This window comes from Rattus norvegicus, chromosome 1 (genome assembly GCF_036323735.1).
Source record: "Rattus norvegicus strain BN/NHsdMcwi chromosome 1, GRCr8, whole genome shotgun sequence".
In the NCBI taxonomy this organism is placed as follows: Eukaryota; Metazoa; Chordata; class Mammalia; order Rodentia; family Muridae; genus Rattus; species Rattus norvegicus.
The window spans coordinates 117142121-117166933 of NC_086019.1; the positions used below are offsets into that span (position 1 = coordinate 117142121).

At 40.7% G+C, this 24813-nt stretch overlaps 1 protein-coding gene and 1 long non-coding RNA gene across 3 annotated transcripts in view; both read right to left on the minus strand.

The window, feature by feature from the left end:
• Gabrg3 (gamma-aminobutyric acid type A receptor subunit gamma 3) overlaps window positions 1-24813 on the minus strand; it is a 623439-nt gene that overhangs the window by 378789 nt on the left and 219837 nt on the right. The gene's annotated exons all lie outside the window — the stretch shown is intronic.
• LOC120099822 (uncharacterized) overlaps window positions 1-24813 on the minus strand; it is a 138613-nt gene that overhangs the window by 51688 nt on the left and 62112 nt on the right. The window contains exon 3 of the long non-coding RNA XR_005499100.2: window positions 1-24802. This exon is cut by the window's left edge and continues 51688 nt beyond it. This is a non-coding gene — a long non-coding RNA (uncharacterized LOC120099822). The remainder of the gene's footprint in view (window positions 24803-24813) is intronic.

Genomic DNA, 24813 nt, shown 5'->3' on the forward strand with positions numbered 1-24813 from the left:
AAAATTACAGTAGTAGGTTCTTCTCCAGGCACATGTGATTGGCTAGATTATAGGTCCAAATATAAATTTCCCTTTATTGAGTGGGCTTTAAATCCAGTCAAACAAATATTGGTTATTATCTTAGTTACTTTTCTATGGTTGTTAAGAGCCATAGGAAACTTACAAAGAAAAGCATTAGTTAGGCACTTAGAGTTCCAGAAGGTTAGAAGCCATGGCCATCATGGCAGGGAGAATAGCAGCAGGTAGCCAGGCATGGTGATAGAGTAGTTGACAGAGATTACATTCTGTTCCACAAACAGAAGTTAAGTAGTACTGAGGTTTGCTCTTTACAACTCAAAGAACACATGTAGGGACACACTTCCTCCAACAAGATCACCCTTCCTAATCCTTCCCAAGTAGTTCCACATTGAGGACCAAGGATTCAAATATGTAATCCTATGGAAGCCATTTTCATTCAATGCCTAGCTCTCATAGGCTTCCTGCCATATTATAATACAAAATACATTTAGTTCAATTTCCAAAGTCTCCACAGTTTTTCACAGTCTTCTGACTGGTTCGAGGCCATCTCTTAATTGTTAATTGTAAACTTCTATAAAACCAAAAGAAAATGACCTAAGTCCAGAATACAATACCATTGAATACACACTGGAATTCCAAAACACAGCATGGCTAGACCTAGCAAAGCAATGACCCACTTGTACCAACTTTTGTTTTAACTACATCTCTTTTGCTGTGAAGAGACATCATGATTAAGACTACTGTTATAAAAGAAAGCACTTAACTGGCAGCTTACAGGCAGCAGGCATGGTACTGGCTTTAACAGTAACTGAGAGCTTACATCCTAATCCACAAAAAAAATAGAGAAGGGGTTGGAGGGAGGGGCAGATGGAGAGAGAGAGAGAGAGAGAGAGAGAGAGAGAGAGAGAGAGAGAGAGAGGGGGGAGAAGGAGGAGGAGGAGGAGGAGGAGGAGGAGGAGGAGGAGGAGGAGGGGAAGGAGGGGAAGGAGGAGAAGGTAACTAGGCTTTTGAAACCTCAAAGCTCAAGCCTAGTAACATTCCTGCTCCTTTAAGGCCACAGCTCCTATTCCTTCCAAACAGCTCTACAAAGCATTAAAACATATGCACCTATGGGGGCCATTCTCATTAAAATACCACAGTTATCACAAGATGAAGGTGTCACTGTTGCACCATTGGTTATGTCCTGCCAGGCTGTTTATTGTTTTGTTTCATGGACTTTACAGCTGCATAGGACTACTGATTGCTTTTCTCTATTGGCAACTTGAATGGCTCCTTTGGTGGTTCTGAGAACTAGTGTTCAGGCAGAAGGCTTCTAGGTCAGCTGCAGCTTCATTCCAACAAGTCCTGTGTCTTCACCAACAGGATCTTATCATCAAGTTCTACAAGGTAACTAAGGACAATAGTTATATCATATGGAAAGTCTCTTAGTCCCATCCTTCCAATTCTTATGGACAACACAAAGGGAGGTTTCTATGCCTGGCATTGAGGGTTTTGTTTTTCCATGGCTCTTGGCATTATCACCTTCTCTGAAGCAATAGAACATGATTTTTTCTCCCATTTTAACTCTGAGTAATAAATTTCTATTAATTTAGTAAATGAAAAAACTTTTAATATAACTGTTCTTAGATTTCCAAATAACCATAATAATGAATAACCAGAATAATGAAAACATTCTGTTGTTCTTAAGAGAATTTTATCAAATTGTCTCTCTATTAATATTAGGTTTAAAACTACAGAATGTATACTTACATTCTATAAAGATATAAATGGGACCTAGTATGATAGTTTACATATATCCCAATACTTGGGAGACAGAAGCATGCAGATGTTATGAATTTATGTAGCCTGGTTTACAAAGCAAGTCCTTTCTAGTCAGGGCTACATAATAAAACACACAAGCACACACACACACACGCACAAGCACATGCACGCATATGCACACATCCTATATACATATATGTAAATGTATATTTGTGTGTGTATATATGTATCCATATATACATATATAGAAAGAACATGAAATTTGAGAGAAAATGAGAATATGGTAGGAAACATATTGCTAATAATTAAAACAGATACTTAGGCATGCAACTTATCTTTCAGGTAATATTTTAAGTTTTTTGGATTGAGTTGAAAGCATCCATGCAGAGTGCTTCATGAGCTCCATTTTTCATGTGGGGGCCCTGATACATACCAGTGAAAATGCACTCAGTATTCCCATCTCTGCTGCTGGCTCCGACCTCTCTAACTATAGTTGTTCAGGGCAGGAGGGGAGGAAGATCCTGTAACAGCACTCTCAAAGTGTCTTTTAGGGAGTATCCAGTTGAAAAAGAGCTGGGTATTTGGGACCAGCTAAACTTCCCAGTGAAGAAACTAAGCCTGGTCGAGACGGGGGTGGCAGGACATCTGTATTTGAAAGGCAGGATGAACAGATTATGGAGCATTTTTTATTTAGTGAGGTTTTAGAACCCACCCTCCCCCAACCATTTGCAGCCCTCACATCCAATGGATTCAGTAACGCAGCCCATTTAGGAGAGCTACAAAACTCCAAGTGTCCATCTTAACTCCAAAAGGAAAAAAGGAAACAGCATCATAGCCATTTGCCATCTCTAGAGACAAAGTCATGTGTGGGTCCAAGGAATAGAGTTGAAAGAATTTCAGGAGGCTAAACATATGCTGCAGAAAGAAGCAAACGTAATTGAAACATTCTAGCAATGAACTACTTAATATGACCAGACAAAAGTGACAGAATCATCTAGAAATAATACGAAGGTCCAACGTTTGATAGACAAGCATCAGTTGCCCTTGCACCATGGTCTACGTGTGTAGAAGGAAGCTGTTTCTGCAAGGCCCTCTGAGAGCACCTCGAGGACATCACCTTAGAACAGGGAAACCATCCCAGTCTCCAGAACCAAGGCTTAGCACCCACACTCTCACCTGCTCACTTCTGTTTCATTTCTGTTTGTGTTTCATCATTTCCTCCATGACTTTTCAAGACATGTGGTCATCAATTAGCTTTGTGATTTAAAGACACCAAAGGAAACAATGTCAACTAAGAACACACTGGTTCTCTCTCAAGCAAATAGCAAGGAGAGACCCATGCTTCTCTGAAGAGCTGCCAATTTCCTGTCAGAGTGCAGGGTGGAGCCAAAATGAAGGTTATATAGAAAATAAGCCTTCTGCATTCAAAAGATGCAAGATGTCCTTCAAGGTTTCACATGACATTAGTCATGTCATTCATTGATTGAAGATTGTGAGGGTCAAAGTTATGGTTTAAGTTTTAGCTACTGTGCAGAAGGAACAAAATTGCCTCTAACCTGTATGCCATTTGCCCAAGAACAGAGAATTTCTGAAATGTTGGAGACGATTTTTATGGGAGATAACAAAACACATGTCTTCACTCTCCTAAATTCTCCTAAAGTTTGTTTGACCCAACTACATGGGATGTGCTTTATCACATGTAGGTTGGAAGCTATGTAAATAGGAGTACACCAAGATGTACACTTGCCTATGATTGGATATAGTAGACAGGAGTACATAAGGAGGAAGTATGTCAGGATATATACTTGCCTCTGATTGGACCTGATTGGAAAACAAAGACAAAACAAAACAAAACAAACAAACAAACAAAAACGGTGCCCTTTCCTTTTTAAGCATCTGCAAAATGTGACTTGTCACAATTTACTGGGAACCCAGCAGGACCTGGCTAAAGTCCGTCATTCTGGCCAGTATTTAATTAAAGCTTGCTTCAAATTTGACCCAGAGTTTTGGTAGTGGTCTTATTATCAATCAGTGGGATTAACAAGATCTCATTTGTTTTTGGCAAGTTCTGATTTCCTTTACTGGATCACTTAAGTCTGAGTGTGTAGCCTCCATGGTTGTCATTTATTAGATACTTCTCTCAGTACTGAGTGTGAAAGAAAAAAAAACACTGCCAATGTTTTATTGTGGACTGCTCATGACATAAGGAACACACGGGAACACTGGAGGCACGGGGAGTTGACCAGTGTCTCTGCTGTAGATGCCCATATCCCCAGCAGTACTGCTTAAATGTAGAATTCTTTAAGAAGGACTGATTTAACCAATACATTTCTGAAAAACAAAGGTCCTTGAGACAAGATTTTATTATGTAATTATGGCTGGTCTAGAACTCCTGACAGAGCAGACTAGTCTCAGTCTCATAGAGATCTTCCTGCCTCTGCCTAATGAGCAACAGGATTCAAGACAGGCCATGTGTGGCTTCAACAAATCTATTTTAACAAATATTAATCATGGGACTGGGATTTAGAGACAATGAAAAGACTGAATCAGAAATATATTCTTGACATATTTTTAAATGATGTTGCTGCTTTTTGCTCTGGGAAATGGTGGTATGTACCAGAATGTCTCAGGAAACTGGAGAGAAAGTGTCCCTTTAGTAGCAGATGGAAAGAAGTGTGGACTGCCCCTCTAAAGTCTAATGAATCTGATGTGAGCCGTTTATTTAAAATAAATGTTTATTTAAAGATTAAAAAAAAGAAATATATTCTTCCTATCATTCATTCTTTTTCCAGTTTAGTTTACAAGGCTACACTACTGAATTTAAGAGAGGAAAGTGACTCTGCCCTCCCATCACAGAAAAAAGGGGGGTTACAGAAAAACATGCCTTGGATTCTAGAACAAGCTTCCAAGTGCAGATCATTTCCCAGACTCAAAAATCCTCGTCTTGGCCCCCATGCTCCTCCCTCTGCTACTCTGGAGTTTCCTTTCTGCTTCCCTTTCTCCTTTCAGTATACATTTTAGAAAGGTAGAACAGCCTTGAATCATAGAAGGAGGAGTCTGTTAGAGATGTGACCCATGTCAGACTTTTAGGGTATGCCCCATTGACAACCCCGTAAGGAGAGAGTGGTCAAACCCTCTTTCTAACAGCAGAGCATCCATTCTCTAACTCCTGCTAGTACTTGTGTCTTTGCTGTCCCCAAGGGGCCAAAGTTGACAGATTGTCTGTAGCCTATGGTACTGTCATAAGGGGACCTCCTAGTTAGATCACTCCAGTATCCTTGAAGGAGACATTGAGAACACTGTCCCTTGCCTTCCACTCTCTTTCCCTTGCCAGCCACAATGAGAGGAACAGCACACACACACATACACACACACACACACACACACACACACACACACACACACACACACATCATAGTACTGGCTCTAAACCATGAACTTAAAAAAATATCTCCATATCTGTTCACTATGTCTCTCTAAGAGAAGAAAGTCCCTCTGTGTCAGAATGAAAATATTCTTACTGTGATACTTGATATTTGCACATTTTCATATGCCCAAGGCCCTGTGTTATGACCAGGAAAATGATAAGACATGGTGTCTCCTAATGCCTCTGTACCCTAATTTACACCACAGCCAGAAACAGACCAAAGATCCCGGCCCAGCCATGTGAAACCTTTCATTTCTAGAGTCTGATGTAAAGAGAAATGGCATGATATTGTAGGAAAGGAAACTGAGAATGGGAACTCCAGGGTCTTGGGATCCTGATGCATACTGGTGGATGAGAAGAGACAGGAGACATGGGTTTCTCAGCTATAGAAGCCTGGGTTTCTTGAAGTGAAGTGGTCAAAAAGAAGAAGTTTAAAGACTGAAGGATGACATTGGCAGATCAAAAAGTAATCCCGCACAAGAACTCAGCTCCACTTTTCTGGGGTAAGTGGGGCATGGTTGTTACTATTTAGAGAGTTGTTCTGAGATTATGGAGTGGGTCTGCTATGGGACAAATCAGGCTAAGGAGCCTTGCTGTCAGGACTTCGTCAGTGAAATGCCAAGGCGAGGTCTACACCTTGCAATTATGCTGTTGCCCACCTGCCCTCTGAGGCCTAGATAATTCAGAGTGAGCCCGGATTAGATGAGGCAGCGCTGCAAAGTAGCCTCTGTGAGATTCTCTGCCTCTAGTGGGTTATGTCCATGACTTTTTTCTCATTCTTTTCCTTATTTCTTCTCTCAGTATTTCTCTAACACTGACCTTGCTCATCATAGTAGAGTGGATCCTGTAGTTGTGTTTTACAATGGGCTTGCCAGGGGATTCTTCACCTATGCTCATCTGAGATTTCATGGAAGCCTGTCTCTACCTTTTTACCTCATGACGTCTGTAGCGTGGCCAGCTCTTTTTTGTCATCTGTAATGTGCTATGCTACCAGTCTGCCACCACCATGTCTGCAACTGTCACATTCACATGACAAGAAATCAGAGTTCTCTATATGATCTCTTTGATACAGTGTTTGTCCTAATGAGCACCGTAAGCTCTCAGAGCTGCACGCAAATGTTCCTGAGGACATTCACACATCTCTTCTGGAGCCATTAAGGACAGCTCCGAGGGAACACTTGGTTACTCTGTACCACTAATCCCAGTAACAGGAAGAAGGTAGTCATCAGCCCCCAAGAGGACTGGGTTGAGGCCCAGTAGAATCCACCTTCGGACTAGGAAATCCTATGTCACTGCAGAGCACACTGCCTGTCAAGGACTGGTCACTGAACAGACCACACTTCGGACTCAGGTGACTCAGAACACCCTGTGAGTCATGCCTGAGATGAGTCTACCCTTTCTCCCCCACAAGGCTTGAATGTTTGTGCTCACCAGCATGGCTGGGAGGTGAGGAGGGAGCTGAATATGGTGGTGACCACTTAGCAGCATGGGGTCATAAAATGTGCAGGAAGAGGTTAGAGCAGCCCAGCAAGAGTGGTTGGGGAATGGCCAGCTGAGTCCCAGCATATAGAAAGAGAAAACTGCAAGGGAGGGCAAGGGCGACAACTGGTAAGAACTGGATGCAACTGAGAGTAACCTGTGATTACTCTACTTTTGATTTTATGAGGACTAGCCTGTATAGGAACAGGGCGAGGAATGGAGGAGGTAAACTGAGAAACATTTTCTTCTCCATACGACTACCTGTCCGTGCTCTGGCATTGGTCAGGTACATGTTCTTCACATCTTGGGTGTCAGTGGGGCCCTTGTCAAACTTCTTCTGGCTTGCTTGTGAGATCAGTAACATCAGGGCAAGCACCCAGCAGTGAAGGGACGTGAGGAAGTGCAGCCTAAGAGCTGCAAGGCATAGAGTGTCAGGGTTCCCACTGCAAGAGCTGGTACCTCACCTCACTACTGTAGGATTCCTGACTTCTCCCTGCAAGGAGTTTTCAAAATGCCAGATTTCAAGCAGACTGGAGGAATCAGACATAGAATGAGAATTAGCTAGGAGTCTCTAGGATAGAAGAGTGCACAAGAAAACATTCAAGTCACAACCCAACACCTGCTGATCTACCAGAGAGTATGAGCATACATATACATACCCACATGCATAGAAAGTCAGTGACATCGATAGAACAGAGCATTCCTTCTTCTGACCCTTGACCTATTCAGACATAGCACCAGGCTGTTTTTCTCACTCACCACTACTTTCTTCAAAGAGAGCAGAGTCAGTTCCACCTGACCAGCAGAGCTGCATAATCCTTTTATGCGCTCCAAATGTATAGGGGCACCAGCCACCAGACTATCTTTGATAAACAGGTCAAAAGGTGCTCACTAAAGCCAGTGAAAAGAAAAATAAGATGGGTTGAGTGTTCATGGTCAAATACACTTGGAATTTTTTTAAATAAAAATATTTCAAATAACCTCAATAGTACATATTTAAGAAATACAAACCTCAGAGAGTCTTCACTTTCTGCCCTCAGGAGATAAATTGGCTTCCAGGTCAATGTGAAGGAACAAAGTACCCCACCCTAAACTTGTTCCTTAGTAAGAGACATATAGACCTCTGCAGACAGCAATGACTCAGAAAAGCTGTCAGTTCCTTAAAAAAACAAGTTAACAAAGTAAAGTGTATCTAGCTATGTCTATCTACATTTGCAAACAGCAAGGAGAGATAGAAGCCTTCCTGTCTACCATTTCCTGCTCAACCAAGGAGAGGGGATCATTTAAGGAAGAAGACACTAGGGATCTGATCGATGTCTACACAAGGATGACCATTGATTGAATGTAGGGTTATTTCTTGGGAGCTAAAGTCTATCCTAGAAAGACCTGGTACTTCACACATCCTTCCCCAACTTGGGTCCCTTTTCTTCTTTTCAGAATCCCAGCTTTCTGTCTCCGAGAGATCTAGAGAGGGAGAAGCTACCCTGCCTTCCCTTAAGTCTAATATTATAGTAAATTGTGCATTTTCCCCTCTTTGCCTATTGTCACAAACTCAAGCTATCCACCATTTAGAGAAAAGAATAAATTTAAACTTATTCCTGTACTTTCTTGAGATTGTCTCAGCTCACTATAGACTGAGACTCAAACATACACCATAGAAATGTCAAAATCTGATTTTAAGAGCTAAAGTGCTGCTTCATTTTATCTAGTAAGTGCCCAGTGACTTTCCTTGGAAGAGGCAGGGAACATGAAAATTCTACCTTGGCTGACACTCACTCCCACTCTTTGGCTGACAGTAAGAAACCAGTTCTGTACTCCCCAGACTCCCCACTGGCTCTGAGAAGTAGCAAAGTTGTAAACAATATAATGGCACAAGATTGAAACATGTAGCATATTACTTTGGAAAAGTACTTTCACTGACTTTGCCCCTCTGATTTTATATCAACTGCTAAGCAAAGTTAAAGACTTTGCCGCACAGCCATGTACAGATGGAGTCCTGCACAGATCTTAAAGCACATGAGATCATACTAAGCAATGCAATGGGCCAGAAAATAAATCAGTGAAAATCAAAAAAGCAAGGAAGGCCCATTATAATCCAGAGTGAGAGTAATGAAGCTCTCCCTCTCTGTTAACTGCATGAGGAAAGTAAATTTGAAAAGATCAATGGGCTTTTGTTCAGGCTCTGCTTCCTTCCATGTCTGCTAAGGATTATTGGAACTCTCGTTAACTTTATCAGGAGCTGCCTGGTGCTTGCTTACATGTGCAAGGCCCTCGGTTCAATGCCCAACAAAACAGGGATGGAAGGTGTGTGCAGCGGGGAGGGGTGACATAGTAATCAAACAGGTCTTTAAATTGTATTTGTGTGTGTGTGTGTGTGTGTGTGTGTGTGTGTGTGTGTGTGTGTATGTGTTTTACTCCAAAATAGCAGGAAACCTCTGTTCATGGAAACTGACTGTCTTCTGACATTTGCTCTCTCCCTTTGATTACCCTGTAGGTCTAAATGCCTCTGTGGAGAGTTGTGACTAAGATCATAAAGTTTATTGTACATTTGGTTCAAAATAAATTTCCCTGCAGGATGGAGGTAGAAAATAGAGAGTGATAAAGGAGTAGAGGAAATAAAGCATTTTAATTAAAATGAGTATGGGCATTAAAGGGGGCAGTGGATGAACACAATGAAATATGTGCATCCAGTGATGCATTGTTCGTCTTTGTAATGGAAGAGACCTATGAACAACACATGGTACACCATGGGTAAACCTCAAAGGCTTTACGCTAAGTAAGATAAAGCTACTCCCCCAAACACAAATCCCACAGACAGGAGGAATGGTGGTTGCCAGGAACTGTGGGTTAGGGAGTCAGTGTTTGATCAGAACAAGGTTTTTGTTATGAAAGATGAAAGTTCTCTAGGAACAGGAGCAATGACTAAAAACCACAAATACTCATCCAGAGCCTTGTGCTCCAACACTCACATGGGAAGTTCTATATGCATTTTATGAAAAGCTGTTAAGACCAGGTATTGGATTGAGGTTAGCTCACTGATAGAACTTGCCTGGTGTAAATGAAACCCTGAGATCTACATCAAGCACTAGCAAGAAAAGAAAGCAAAGGGGGGAAGGGATAAAGGAAAGAAGAAAGGGAGGATATGAAGGTTTACAAAACAAACAAAAAACTCAAAATCCTCATAATAGTAGTAGAAAACAGCATTTAAAAATGCTAGTATGTAGGTATTTTCTATTTTCTATGGTTAATTTTAGTTGTCAACCTCATTGACTCTGGAATCTAAGAGACTCTGGGCACACTTTTGAGGGATTTTCTTTATTACAGTAGATGAAATGGGAAGATCCACCCTAAGGTGAGTCGCATCCCAGCTCTAAGGAGGTCTGAAGCGAAAGCTTTTGCATTCTGTCTGCCTTCATCCCACAGGAAAATATTTTACCTGTTGCTGCTGCTGCTACTGTTGTTACTGCTACTGTTGCTATTGAAGCTGTTGCTACTGTTGCTGCTTCTACTATTGCTGTGGCTAATGCTACTGTTGCTACTCAAGCTGTTGCTGATGGTGCTATTGCTACTCCTGCTGTTTCAATCTTCACTGACACCGGAAGCCAACTTCTTCCAGATTCTAATGTTGAAGGAAGGCCAGCAGCTCTTCAGGAACCTTGTAATCCTTCAGTGACAGGTCGGGACTGCTAAGTCACAGATTGAACAGATATAGGATGCTCAGTATCTCCAGGATAATACAGACATTATTGGAGTACTCAGACTCTATCATGCAAACCAGTTTAATAAATCACTTATAAATATGTACTAGTTCTATCTGCTTTGTTAATCTAGAGACTCCTAACCAATACACTATTAGAATTAGAACTGATCCTATAATGCAAACTTTTTTTTATTTCATCCACCTCCGAGAGTCACTCGACTGTAAACAAAGCCAGAATATTAATATATGCTACTTAACAGGAGGTAATAGACTGAGAAGCAAGAACTGGGTGTCAGGACCTTATTATTATGATCTGGTGACCAAGCTAAAGCAAACATAGGGTGCCAAGGACCTACATTTCCTTGGGCACATGATCACAGTGCTTTATATCCCCAAAGTCCTGCAGACACTTCTGACACTATAATCACACTTTCCTCTCCAGGCCCTGAGAATGCATGGTATGTGAAATGACATTGATTTATTTTCTCCAGATTTAACAGTAGCTTGAGATAAAATACATTTTCCTTTTACCCCCTGGGTCTAACCACCTCAGCTTTCCAGTTTGTTTCAAAAGAAATGAAAAGCCCAGACTGCAGTGGCAATCTGAGTTCATTAAGAAATCTCACCCGAGGTCCCACACTGCCACTGGCAGCAAGCTATGTCCAGTAAGAAATCTCACCAAAATTTCCTCATTACCAACGTAGCAAAAGGCCAAGATCTATCAATTTTACCATAACTTCCCCTGGCTTCCTTTCCTTTACTTCTTTCTGTCTATATATATTTTTATGGGACCCCTTTACCCACTTTTCTCTCCCTCCTTCTTGCAGCTCGTTCTGTTTTTCTTCAGCATGCATGTACTAAGATGCTCAACACCCCCCCCAATACTACAATAACAGCTTAGTCTCTATTTAGCTCTCTCATACAGAACCCCACCCCTCTTTGCTCAACTCTGCTACAATGTGTTTCTCTGGGCACTGTGGAACAGTAGCTATACCTTGCAGCTGCCTATCCAGAAGAGACAACAAACTTCCAGGAAACAACAGGTCAGCCAAGAGCATGAATTTTTAAATCCTTCTTTAGAAAGCAAAGCAGTTAGCCAGATAGCAGATAAGAGGTAAAAACACAGCTTCTGCCCTATTTGTTTCCTCTACTCTATTTTCATTTGGATTGATGGGATTTATTCCAGAGGAAGTACGTGAAGAAGGCTGTGTGTATCTGTAGGATTTGGGGGTCTCTGAGGCCCAGATTTCATAAATTATGAATGAACCTGAAGCAGCTAACGGGGAAGGCAATGTAAGCAGTTCAATGAAAAATTTAAAATGAAGTCAATCTGAGGACTTAAACATCTTTCACGGGCAATGACAAAAAGCATACACGGATAGAGTGTTGGAATTCCAGTCCATCCCAAACTCAAGTAACAGAGAGAGAGGAGGGACAGTGAAAAATAGAGTCCAGGGCCTTATGCATACTCTGCAGATACTCCTCCACTAAGTTATACCAGGAGATCCAAGCCAGAGTAAAGCTGTGTCGGGATGCACCATGCTACCACTCCCACATGAGCAAAGGCTGACTCATCTCACAGGCAGAGCAACACCTACACCCATAAAGCCTAAAGGATCCACTGTTTGCCTCTCCACTGGAGAACTATGAGAACTTCCTGTGGAAGCCACAGGCCTACTCTTTCTCATTCTAGCAGAGCTTGGACTCCATGAAAAAATTGGTCTCTGGAGTACTGAGAGGAATGCCTCAGGCAACCATACAAACATAAGTAGCACTTGGCACATACATACATGGATTCTTGACTTATAACCCCATACCAGAAAAACATGTATTGTTCTGAAGTTTTCAGCTAATATGAAACTCCCTAAGAAAAGCTTACATTTTAAGAGGGAGGCATATTAGGAGATATTTCTACCGGACTCACAGAATTCTCTCTCTTATGCAAGTGAAAGCCAGAGCTTCCCCATGGCAGCTGTAGTTACTTCCATAGCTGTGTTAGCCAATAAGCCTCTGTTGGCCCTGCAGCCAGTGTTTTGTATTCGCACCCACAGAGGACTGGGGAATTATCATCCCATTTGCTGTGGGTTTGTTTGAAAGAGACAAAGATGCTAAATGAGAACATTGGGAAGAGAAGAAAACGGAAGACTGAAGAAAAGAATAATAAGCCAGTCAAATTCCTGAAGTGATATATGTTTCTCTAGGTGCTGGACTTACCACCTCTCACTGGGCAAATATGTCCCTGACATCAGGGTCATTATGTGGAGACTAAGCTAACTCTGGCATGAGAATTTGTTCTAGAAACTCTTTTCTTATTGCAATAAGAAAGAAATTCACTTTAAAAACAAGTGAGCTGGGACTAGAGTAATGTAATGGCTGTCCTACTCCTATAGCAGAAGTAAAAGCATGTCACTCTAGGGTTGTTTTGTTACCATAATTTGGCTTTATTTACCACTAATCATTCTTTTGTGAAAATTTACACAAAATTTGTTTTCTCCTGTACACTTACTGGTTTCCCAAGCCCAAGTCTGAGTTATAGCCTATGTAAGAGCCACTCACTCCCTCCGAAGCACACCCAACTGAAACCGGGCATATCTACATCAGAGTGAAATAGCACAGGGTCATAGCAGCTGTCCCTGAGGCATTGGATATTTGTAAAATCATTTATAAAAATAACTTCCCTTTCACATAATAGATGAAAGAAACAATGTTCCCATGATCTGTTCAGGGTAGAAGTACCCTAAGATTGTAAATGTCACAGATATATTTCTGCCATTCACATAGGCATGCCTATGAAAGATTATCTTCATAAAATGACTTGAGATGGGAAGGTCTACCATGAAAGAGTACATCACCAGTCCCTGAACTTGGGTATTGAACTGCCAGAAAGGAGGAAGTGAGCAGAACCCAAATGAACAAGCATTTGCTTCCCCATGATGGACTATGCCCTCAAACTGTGAGCCAAATGCACCCCTTCTCCCTGAAATTGCATACAGAGAGCGATTGTAACTATTGCAAATGCTCACCTACTTGGATTTCACTTGAAGAAAAGAAGAGAGCAACTTTAGTGTGCATTCCAGATGCAAGAACCCTTAATCCCAGGGGTGAATGTATACACAATTTGACCAACATGAAGTTATAGCCTTTTAATTTGTTCCTCAGATAGCTTAGATCAGCGCTATATCTATGCTAATGGGATGACCCCTGACAGCATCCAATGAGGACTCAAAGCAGACCGCAGTGAGAAATGACAGACAGGGGTAGCATTCAATAGACAAACAAAACTCTCATAATCGAATCTGAAGTAAACCCATACATCGAAAGATCATCATGTAAAGTTTTAAAAAATCATAAAACCAGCCAGTGAAAAATAATGCCCCACAGTAGCAGAACTCAGGGCGAATGCCAGGGCACGTCTTTTCTAAATATGAATGCATAAAGGAACTGTGGAGCCCAAGTCAAATGCAGAAAGAACAGACATCCCATGATGATTCTTCCAGAATCAAAAGAAGATCAAAATCACTTCTAGACAAAGAAAGCAAGTTTTCCATCACAGATTACTGCTGAGATTTAACAGGAAGAAAACAAAAATAAAAAGTGGCTTGGAACTTCTGATAAACAATGAAGAATATGAGATGATATAAGCCTTAAGGTACAACACAGCGGATTTTCCATCTTTTAATGAGCTTTGCAAGTGATATTTGCTCTCTGAGTCATAATACTACCTGGTGTGGTGCTTAATGCACATGCAGCAAATGCCTGAGACAATTACCTCCAAAGTGGTGGATGAGTGCAGAGAACCACAGCAGCGGGGTTTGTACTGTTTGTTCCATGTGGGAAACACAGGGAGAGCTAGAAACTAATGGTGTGAATTTTAGAAGAACTGAAATGAAAACCAATGAAACAATTATTTAAAAGCACCACAAATAATTCAACATGGAACCATAAAAAAAGGCTCAGCAACCCTTGGGAAAACAAGTAAATAGAAGCAGAAATGTGCAGCACAGAACAGGCTAACACATTACCATGTCTCTTGATTGTGAATGGTTAGAGCAAAACACTGAAAAGATATGCATGTAAAAGAAACTTATCCATTTCATTATTTCCTTTCCTCCTCTTCCTTCTCATCTTCCTCCTGCTCCTCCTCCTCTTCCTACTCTTCCTCCTCCTCCTCCTCCTCTTCCTCCTCCTTCTTCCTCTTCTGAGAGAATCACTATGTAGCCTCTGCTCTCCTGGAATTCACTATGTAGACCAGACTGGCCTGAAACTTACAGAGATCCCTCTAGATCTGCTTCCTGAGTGTCCGGATTCAGCAGGTCTAACAGTATTTTTTTAATAAGAAATTCACTTCAAATTGAACAACATACACAGATCAAAATTAAAACTTTGAACACATGCCACAGATATAATGTTTTTAGGAAATATAGAGGACTTTCTATATTAGGGCCTCATTAAACAGACTTCAGACAAAAAATTACTAGTGACATAGTGGGAAATTAAATCACAGTCAAATACTCATTCCTTGAGAAAAATAATGATCTCAGATAAATTTGCCCCCAATAAAAGAATGTTGAATACATAAGTCTGAATTATAGGCTTGAAGCAAAAGTGTACAGATTCGTACTGTGATTATGAACTCAACACAACTGAGTGACTGAAACAACTGTCAGGCCACAGACAAATCAGCCAATTTGGTTGAGCAAGAGCATGCAACTGACATACAGAGAAACTACTCAATCAGACCATGTGCTTTTTCTAATACTCGTGAAATATTCACCAAGACACTGAACAGTTGGGTTTTAAAATGTACCTACAAAATCATAAAGAAAATTGAAGCAACCAAATTTGTTCTTTGAACACAATGAAATTAAAAGAGATAAAGAGACAGAGTCAGTGGAAAAAATCTCCATCCATAGGGAAATTAAATAATGTACTTCTGAATAAACCAGTTAATAGGATCCTTCAAATGGAATGTCTCGTTGTGGTGCAGGGAATTGAATCTAGGGTCTTGTGCTATGACTAAGTTATCCCACCAGTCCTGAAAGGACTTTTACAAAAATCATCTAAAAATCGATGCACAGAGGGAAGACTAAAACATGCCAAAGTGATGATGTGCAGTGCCGGGAGAGAATTGCACCAAATGCATTATTTAAAAAGAGAGGAAATGCCTCCAATTTATAAACTGTCCCCTCACCAAACTTGTAATAGCACAGCAAAATAAAATCAAAGCAAGGAAATAATAAATAACAGACAGAATTTATGAAACAAAATAGTAAAATAAATAGAGAAAAGCTTAAAAGTAACAATTTGTTTTCCCTGGCCCTACAAAAACAAAGAACAAAGTCAGGCAAGCATGAGAAGGAGAGGAGGAACTGAGGTTCTTAATATCAGGACTAGAACAGAGGCAACAATATCACTGTGTCGCATTCAGATAGCAGTTCTCAACCTTGTCGGTCACAATCTTCTTCAGGGACTGAACAACCTTTTCACAAGGGTCTCATATGAACTATCATATCAGATTATTTTATTAAGATTCATAATAGTAGCAAAATTACAGTTATGAAGTAGCAGTGAAAATAATTCTACAGTTGGGGTCATCATGAGGAACTGTGTTAAAGGGAGGCAGCATTGGGAAGCTTAAGAATCACTGGCATTAGGAGAATTGTGATGAAGCTGTTAAGAATTCAAAGAAACTTGCCAATCTAACTTTTCCCCAAAGGCTGTGTGCTAAAGTTTTTGTCACCAGCCTAAGAGCTGTAGACAGGTAATAGAACCTGTAAAAGCTGGGGCCTCCTAGGGAAGAAATTTGGGTCACAAGGGGCATGCCTTTGAACGAATTGGGGGGTCCTTCCTTTCTCTCTGTGCCTCTCGGCTGTTTTTGCAGCACTTAGACACTTACCGTAATTAATGTACTCTCAGCTGCAACCCCCAAGCAGCAGGGCCAAATACCACAACTGGAAGCCTCTGAACCCATGTGCCAAACCATCTTTCTTCCTTTTAAAGTATCTCAAGATGTTTTATCACAGTAACGAAACACTGGCAAACACAGACAATTACAAAGAAAGGCATCAACCTCTGAAGATCTACAACCTGCCCCAAACTAACTTGTGTTGAATAGCTATATGGAGCATTCTAATAACCATTAAAGAACCCAAGAGGTTCTCACCCAATATTAATCTACAGGCTTGGGTAGCTTCAATGGAGAATTCTACCAAACACCAGGTGGATGCAAATTCCTGGGGGCAAAAAACTGCGCCTGGCATTGAACCTTCTGCAAGGCAGATTAACTGATGACTAGAGAGAGCCGTGAGTAGCCACAGAGAGTACATCTCCAAGAGGCCATTTCAGGGTGATTTTCACGTGCAAACACATAGAGAATGGACATATTAAGCACATATTAAACTCAACTGATTGCTACATCAAATTCTTAATTTGCAGAGGATGGGACAGGATAATGTGGAGTGGTGGGAGAAAAGTCTTCTCTTTTGCTTAATATATTTCCACATTCTGCATACTTATTTTTCCACCGGGAGTATATATTCACGTGGTTCTTTGGAAGCTCAAACATTTGTCTTTTAAATAAGCCAAAGAAGAAAATAATACATGCTTCAGTAATCAAATAAAACACACTTCACCAGTTTTTTGAGGGCCACAGCTAATTTGAATTACCTCCTTTCCCCCTTCAAAACAATACTTTAGCTAATTAAATTTGCAGTGCAGCAGAAGAAATCCCAGTGCTTATATCCATGTTGCCTGGCTTCCAGTGAACTTCCCCTCCTCTCTGTGCAAGTTTAGTGGGCACCATATCTCAGTCCCTCCTCCTCCACCTTGCTGTCATCTGAGGGCCAGAGGCTAAATGAGAACTGCAGCGCAAACCGAATGTTTTGTTTTGTTTCATATTTCTCTCCAGAGTCTGTCTATGGCCCCAGGAGAGCAAGACAATGTTATTTCCCAGCATTCGGAAATAACAGCAGAGCTACATATGTATTAAAAAGAGAATGAAACGTGTTTGGTATCTACTGAAAACTCTGGCTGATCATTTTTCTGATTGTCAGTAGGAAAAAATTAAATTGCACCTGTCATCCTAGAATATTGCAGAAAGCTGGAGATGGTAAGTTAAAGGAAACTACTATCGGTGGCTCTTCTCAGAACCATGAACCGACCACTCTTCACACAAACTGAAGGGTCACAGAAGCAGCAGTTGTGCACGGCTGTGCATGTAGCTTAACCCTGCTCTAAGACAACAACCTTTGCTTTCAGAGGATGTTCTCATTGTTTCTGCTAAAACAAAACAAAACAACAACAAAACCCAACCAACAACAATGACAACAAAAAACCCAAACTGACTGCCCTACCTGGCCTGCAGTTGGATCATTTTCATTCACAGCAATTGCAGATTTAGCTTATGCACGGTGTGTCCAGGGGTGCCACTTGACCTCAGCGCAAACTTCTTTTGTTAGAAGCAGTGTGTGTTTGTGTGTGTGTGTGTGTGTGTGTGTGGGGGGGGGGGTGTGTGTGGTGTGTGTGTGTGGTGTGTGTGTGGTGTATTATATGTGTTTGTTAGTGTGTGAGTGTGTATGTGGTGGGTATAAATGTGCGCGCGCGCGTGTGTGTGTGTGTGTGTGTGTGTATGTGTGTAAGTGGTAGGTATGAATGTGTTTATGTGTATGTGTGTGTGTATGTATGTGTAGGTGGTGGGTGTGAATGTGTGTGTATATGATAGGTGTCTACGCATGTCTTGTATGTGTGGTATGGTGTGTGTGTGTGTGTGTGTGTGTGTGTGCGCGCGCTCGTGTATGTGTATGTGGTGATGGTGGGAATTTTCGTCTAAGTAGCAGCAAGTGTCACCTGCCATTGTCTAAATTTCCTCACCTTCACTGTATTTGACTCACATTCCACTCACTATGACATCCTAATTTCTCCTTTAAAACAGCTACAGAAGAGACTGTTGCAACCTTTTATCATCAACAAAAGGCTATAAAGTTAAATCCAAAGGAAATTGCAATCCCCTAAACTCAGAAAACCACTCCATATATTCCAAAACAAGCTCAAGCTGAACAACAGGATTTCTGACGGTTACATAAAAGCCACCATTCCTCAAAAACTTGTGAAAACATTTCCCATCTGCCAAAAGGAGTCGTTTCCCTTACCTTTGCCAAAAGGCACATATGGCTTCATTGACATATACCTGTAGCTGTGTATCAGAGCCCATGCTAGCCTCCAGGCTGCTAGGCTTTCCCAGTACCTACTCACAAATACATACTATACATTTCAAAGTCCCCATGCCAGTCTTCTTGTTCTTCCCTCCCCATAGCTATTCATTCTTCTTATAACCATGCTGTTCTCACCATTCTTGCTACTGCTGTTCTCACAATGCTTTCCTGATGCTCTGTTTCTGGTTATTCTCCATTCTTTCACAGAGAGCCCTGGCCATGTCCAGTCTGCTAGTAGTGTTCATTCTATCTCTTCCTCACCCTACTTTGGACCCATCCAAATGCCTCTGGCTGTTTTCTCTCTCATATCCACAATAAAACCCTTAACTATATCATGGATCAGTTATGTTGGCAGTTCCTATACTGTGCCTCCACATATAATTTTTTCATCCCCTAATTCTCTATTCAACTCTTCGCTGCCACTCCTCATGCTATCTCAATTTTAGGTCCTCATTTTACTTAATTAATATTGTTTTATACATACACATATAGACATAGATGAATACATATATAAATACAACATGCTGAGTCTATTAAATTTTGTTTGTATTTGTATGTTTTCAGTGTTGAGCATTTGGTATCCAACAACCACTTAGGAGGCTCACTTCTGGGAAAGGTCAATTCATTCTCTCAGCAAATACATATTTCAATGACTCATAAGACCAGTGAATGGGATTCTGTTCCTTAGACACCAACCTTTCCTTCCTTCCCAGAAAAAAAAAAAAACTACTCTTCCGAATAAAGCATAAATCTCTAGGGTCCAGAATTTATGAGTCCCAGGAATCGGTGGTCACTTGGCTGGATTCCTCATTCCACAGGCAATCATTTATTATGTTTATGATATATAGTTGTCTATTGCAAAGGAAATGCTATACCACAGTGTTCTTTTGAAGTTATAGAAGTCCATTACCATAGAGTGTGTGTGTGTGTGTGTGTGTGTGTGTGTGTGTGTGTGTGTGTGTGTGTGTGTTAAGGATTAGATGAAAAGAATCTGGTGAAGTTTAGCAGTGAGAATGTCTTATAATCTGAAAATTGCAAAAAGTGACTTTGGATGGCTGGGCATGTACTAGATTCAGTGCTATTTATCCAACACTTACAGAAACTAGCAGGCACCCAGAAAATATTTGTTTTATGAATAAGTATTGATAAATCATATAAGGCAAAGAAGAATACATGCATCCTGCAGTGTGGGGCAAGCTAAATGCTTATCCCATCAGGGGACTGTGAATTCATGTGGTTAATTAACATAAGACAAATATTACAAGAAGTGCACTGAAACAGAGGGATTTGAGTCTCCCGGCCCTTGAGTGCTGTGGCTATGAGCAGTTTCACAGAATACAGGCTTCTTTTTTCTGGCTCTATTCCCACCCACACTAACCCAATTACATCTATCAGAACATGCTTTTTGCACTGATCTGACCTCAAAGAAATGTCTAGGCTCAGTTACTAAAAACAAGGGAGGGTCAGATGACACCTTTTTCCTTGCCTTCCCCCAAGGATTAGCTCTGTTCTAGGATGAGAGTTTAGGGAGTGTGGTATGAAGTAAAATGGGGGTGGGGAGATATTGAGTCTACTCTCTCTGCACAAAATATCCCTTCATTCCATGCACTTGGTGGGCACCTGGTAGATGTAGGCTCTTCAGCCACTCACAGCAGGATTCTGATTAAAAGATCCCCACTCTGAAACGGAATAGGTATAGATAATAGGACCAATGTTGAAGACCTTGTGCATAGTAAAGTGACTAGAGTTAAGAATGTTTCATATACATTCAAATACATAGAAAAGAGTTTTTCCTCTCTTCACAGAAATTATAAATGTTTTTGACAATGGTATACTAATTGTCCTGCTTTGTTCATACTCCAGTGTATATATGCATATAAACATAACCTTGTACTCCAGTAACATGTGCAATGATTTTGTGTCAATCATATATAAGTTTGGAAATGTCGTGAGGCCCTTGCTTTGATGGTGAGATATTTATACATTAATTTTAATGGTTAATGACTCCAGACACTGACTGCCTTACGAAACTAGACACTGGTTTACATGGTAATGTCAGGACCGTCCGGAACATGTAAATGGCAGCCAGTGAGAGGGCCTGGAGCACTCAGCACAAGTGAGCCTGAGGGAAGTATGGTTGGTTAATATTTGAAACTCCACCTATTTTTGTGACAACAAGGATGTGTGTGCTAGCCCTGACAAATGTGGATGCTGAGAAACTTTAGCCATCACCAGGGAAGAGCATACAGAAAACAGGGGAACGAGAGAAACTAAAGTTTGGCATTTGCATATATTATTGTTAGGCTTAACCATAGTTTAAAACATACCTAAGGGACTTACAGGCTTGCCTTAGTAACAGGATCTGAAGTGGACTAAAGCAGAGGGGTCAATGATAACATAACTGAGCACTGCATTGAAGCAATACTTGGTACCGCGAAAGGAGCAGGGCCCAGCTCAGTAGAGCAAAGAGGCATGGGATTACAGAAAAACAGCAATGTTTCTTCTTGTGGATGCTCTGAGCTACCTTCATGTGAAAACTCGAGGTTGCAGAGCAGCCAAGAGTGACAATCTGGAAGATTTCCAGATGCTCTTTCTACTGCCTGACCCGATGTGTGTCGCCACACGGCCATTTACCTATCTCTTCTCCATTGTTACTATCATAATCCACTAGATTCAGATCTCTCTCTCTCTCTCTCTCTCTCTCTCTCTCTCTCTCTCTTTCTCTCTCTCTCTCTCTCTCTCTCTCTCTCTCTCTCTGTGTGTGTGTGTGTGTGTGTGTGTGTGTGTGTGTGTGTGTGTGTGTGTGACAGTGTTTATGCTGGCCTCTATTGTCCCCAGGGCCTGGCCAAATTCTCAGTGAGCTCCAGAATAGGAAAGTAAGTACAACGATTACCATGTCCAGTGTAATTGGAGGCCACAGCATCGCGCAGTCAGGCAGCATGTAACAGTGGACAGTCTAGTCATGCAAGCAAAAGGAACATTCAATTGAAGCACAGATAGATGAAAGAGTAATTTCAGAAATTCTACAACACAGTGTGAAGACTGAGAGAGACAACTAACTGAATCAAGATAGCCAGGAGAGAACAGCACTGTTCCCTGACCAAAGAGATGGAAATGTCTGAAGCAATAAATGTAGTAGTTACACTGTTCTATATCACACCCAGTATAGACATGTAGTGGAATGTCATACAGTGATCCATCACTGTATACAATTCCTACATGTTGAGTAAAAAAAGTTTTTAAAAATTATCCCAGCATGATGATACAAACCTTTGTTCGTAGGATGTAGAGGCAGACAAGCCTGAGTTCCAGACTAGCCATGATCAGAATTTGTCTTAATCAATAAATAAATCAATATTAAATTAAATAATTGTTTTATAATTCAAATTTCCTGCTCATATCTAACTGCAACTCTGAGAAAATGAACTTTAGAGTGAACCATGGGAGCAATCTTGAATCCCAGGAGAAACAGTAATTTTCTTCACGGGAGGCTAAAATGGAACTGTCTCCACCACTTACATCATTTTAGTCATTTTTCCAAAGACCTTTTGTTTTTGTGGTCTTTTCTACTGTTACATTAGATACAGATAGGAACAAGCCAGAAATAAGGCTTAATTTATGAAGATTATATGAGTAAGTAGGTCCTCAATGCTGAAACAGGACCCTGGAGTGCTAGGGATTTATTATTATTATTACTATTATCATCGTCGTCATCGTCATCATCATCATCATCATACAGAAGTGGGTGGACACTGAACATTTTCAAACTAGAAAGTGTCGACACCACAGGGATCACTTGCTTAAAGTTGGCAGGCACTGCAAGCTAAAGCATGAATTTCCTAGAGGCACAATAAACATCAAGGAAGAAACAGCTCATCTCAAAAAACAGTACAATTTTTATGCAAGGAAGTTAATAGACTGAACGTAAGTACTCAAAACTGAGAGTGTTTTCATCCATAAAGCGACAGACGCCAAGCTACCTGATTTAGAATACAACAATTGTGCTGTTTTGTTGGAAACATGAGGAACATGACATGGTCCATAGTCATGCACGGGAAATTGTTACAACCCGATTCTGCACAGAAAAGAAACAATAGTATGCCATTAGACTCTATGGTAGACTGTTTTGGGTAGTTTTAACTGTCATTGTGACAAATGGTAATCACAGCAAAGAGTCTTAGTGATAGATTATCTGGGTTATATTAGACCTGGGTAGGTCTTTAGGGAATCGAGTGTTAATGTATGAAGACACAGGCCACTGTGGGCAGCACCATTCTCTAGACAGGGGTCGCTGAGCACTATGAAGAGAGGACAACTGTCTGAAAACAAGAAAGCAAGCAAGGATCCATACATTTAATCTCTCTCATCTCTTTATGGTGGATGTGATGTGTTAAATTTCTGCCTTGACTACACCCAGTAATGGACTGTAACCTTGAGCTGAAAGCCAAATAACCCCACCCTCTTTAGATTGCTTCTAGTCAGAGTATTTGTTACAGTGACAGAAATAAAACTAGAACACTGAACATTTTTCCACATGGCAAGTGTTGTATTTACTGACAAAGCTTTCATCTACATTATTCTGATTCCGACATTCACTTGATTTCTGAAGAGATGTTTCCATTTTTTAAGATTTTGTATTGATTGCTCTGGTTTGTTTGCTTGTTTGTTTGTTTTTATGAGTCTCTCTGAAATGAGTCAAGAATGAGCACCCATCAGGATGCTAAGCTTAGCTTTCCAGAATTGAAGTGAACACTGTCAAGCCCTTGACTTTATCATTAAAATATAATGACATCATTGCTCTCTACCTTCCTGTCCCTCCTCCAACTCCTCCCATGCCCCATCCCTCAATCCCTCTCAAATTCCTGGCCTCTTCTTTTTGAATTACTAAAATATATGTATACAGCTGGGCTTGGTGGTGCATACCTTTAATCTCAGCACTGGAGAGGAAGAGGCAGACAGATCTCTACATTTGAGGCCAGCCCGGTCTACAAAGTGAGTTCCAACACAGTCAGGGTTACACAGGAAAAGCCTGAGTCAGGGGAGGAAATGAAGAAGAAGAAAAATACACTATTTTATTTTCAAAAATATATACATATTTTATCCATCATATATAATATGAATATTTATGCATAAATATATAAATGTAACATGCTGAATCTGGACTTCCCTTGCCATGACCAACAACTCAAAAGCAGGACTTTTCATGGCTGGTACTGGGGTTTTTATTAGACAGTCTATGGCTCTTGTAGGGAGTATTGTCAATCCCTGTGGCTTAACTTCATTTAAGCTACTTATGAATATGTGTGCACTTAAATGTATTCGATGTGACCTGGGGTACATAAAAAGTAATTATGATTCCTTATGGCTTTTTCAAGCATCTTTAGTGTACTCTTCCCTTCTTTCCATTCCTTCCACTTTTGCAAGTTTTTAAATATACTAAAATTCCTGAGTGGCTAAGAACATCCCACCATCAGTGCACTTCAGCACTTTCCAAGGCTGGTGGATGCAGACAAAAGGGAGCCCTTATCCACTGCTGGCAGGAATATAAACTAGTCCAGCCACTACGGAAATCAGAATGGAGAGTCCTCAAAAAGAACTAAAAATAAACCCAGCATGTGGCCCAAATGCACCAGTTCTCTGCATTTACCCAGGACTCCATGTAAAATAACAGAGAAATCCTTGTACATTGGTGTTCATTGCAGCACTATTCACAGTAGTTGACAAATATTCTAGAACAAAGGGATGGGCAAAGAAATTGTGGTATATTTGCAACATAAGTTCATTCATAAAGAACAAGGGTTATATAGTTCACATAAAAATGGATACAACTGGAGATACTTATGTTCAGTTAAGTATACTGTCAGCTCCAGAGAGACAAATACATATATATATATATATATATATATATATATATATATATATATATATATATACAGAGAAAGACTGTGTGTGTGTGTGTGTGTGTGTGTGTGTGTGTGTGTGTGTGTGTGTATAAAATGAACATATGACATGGCATGAAGTAGAAGTGTCTTCGTGAATAAAATGAACCAATGGAAAGCAGGACAGGAAAGGAATGAAGGGACGATTAGGTAGGGATCTGAGATGGGAAATGCTCAAAGAAATAATATACTTGTATGAAAATGCCATTACATAATCTGGTGCCAGTGACAATGAAAAACTTAGAGCCATACTATTTTTAAAAGGCACCTGGGCTCGAG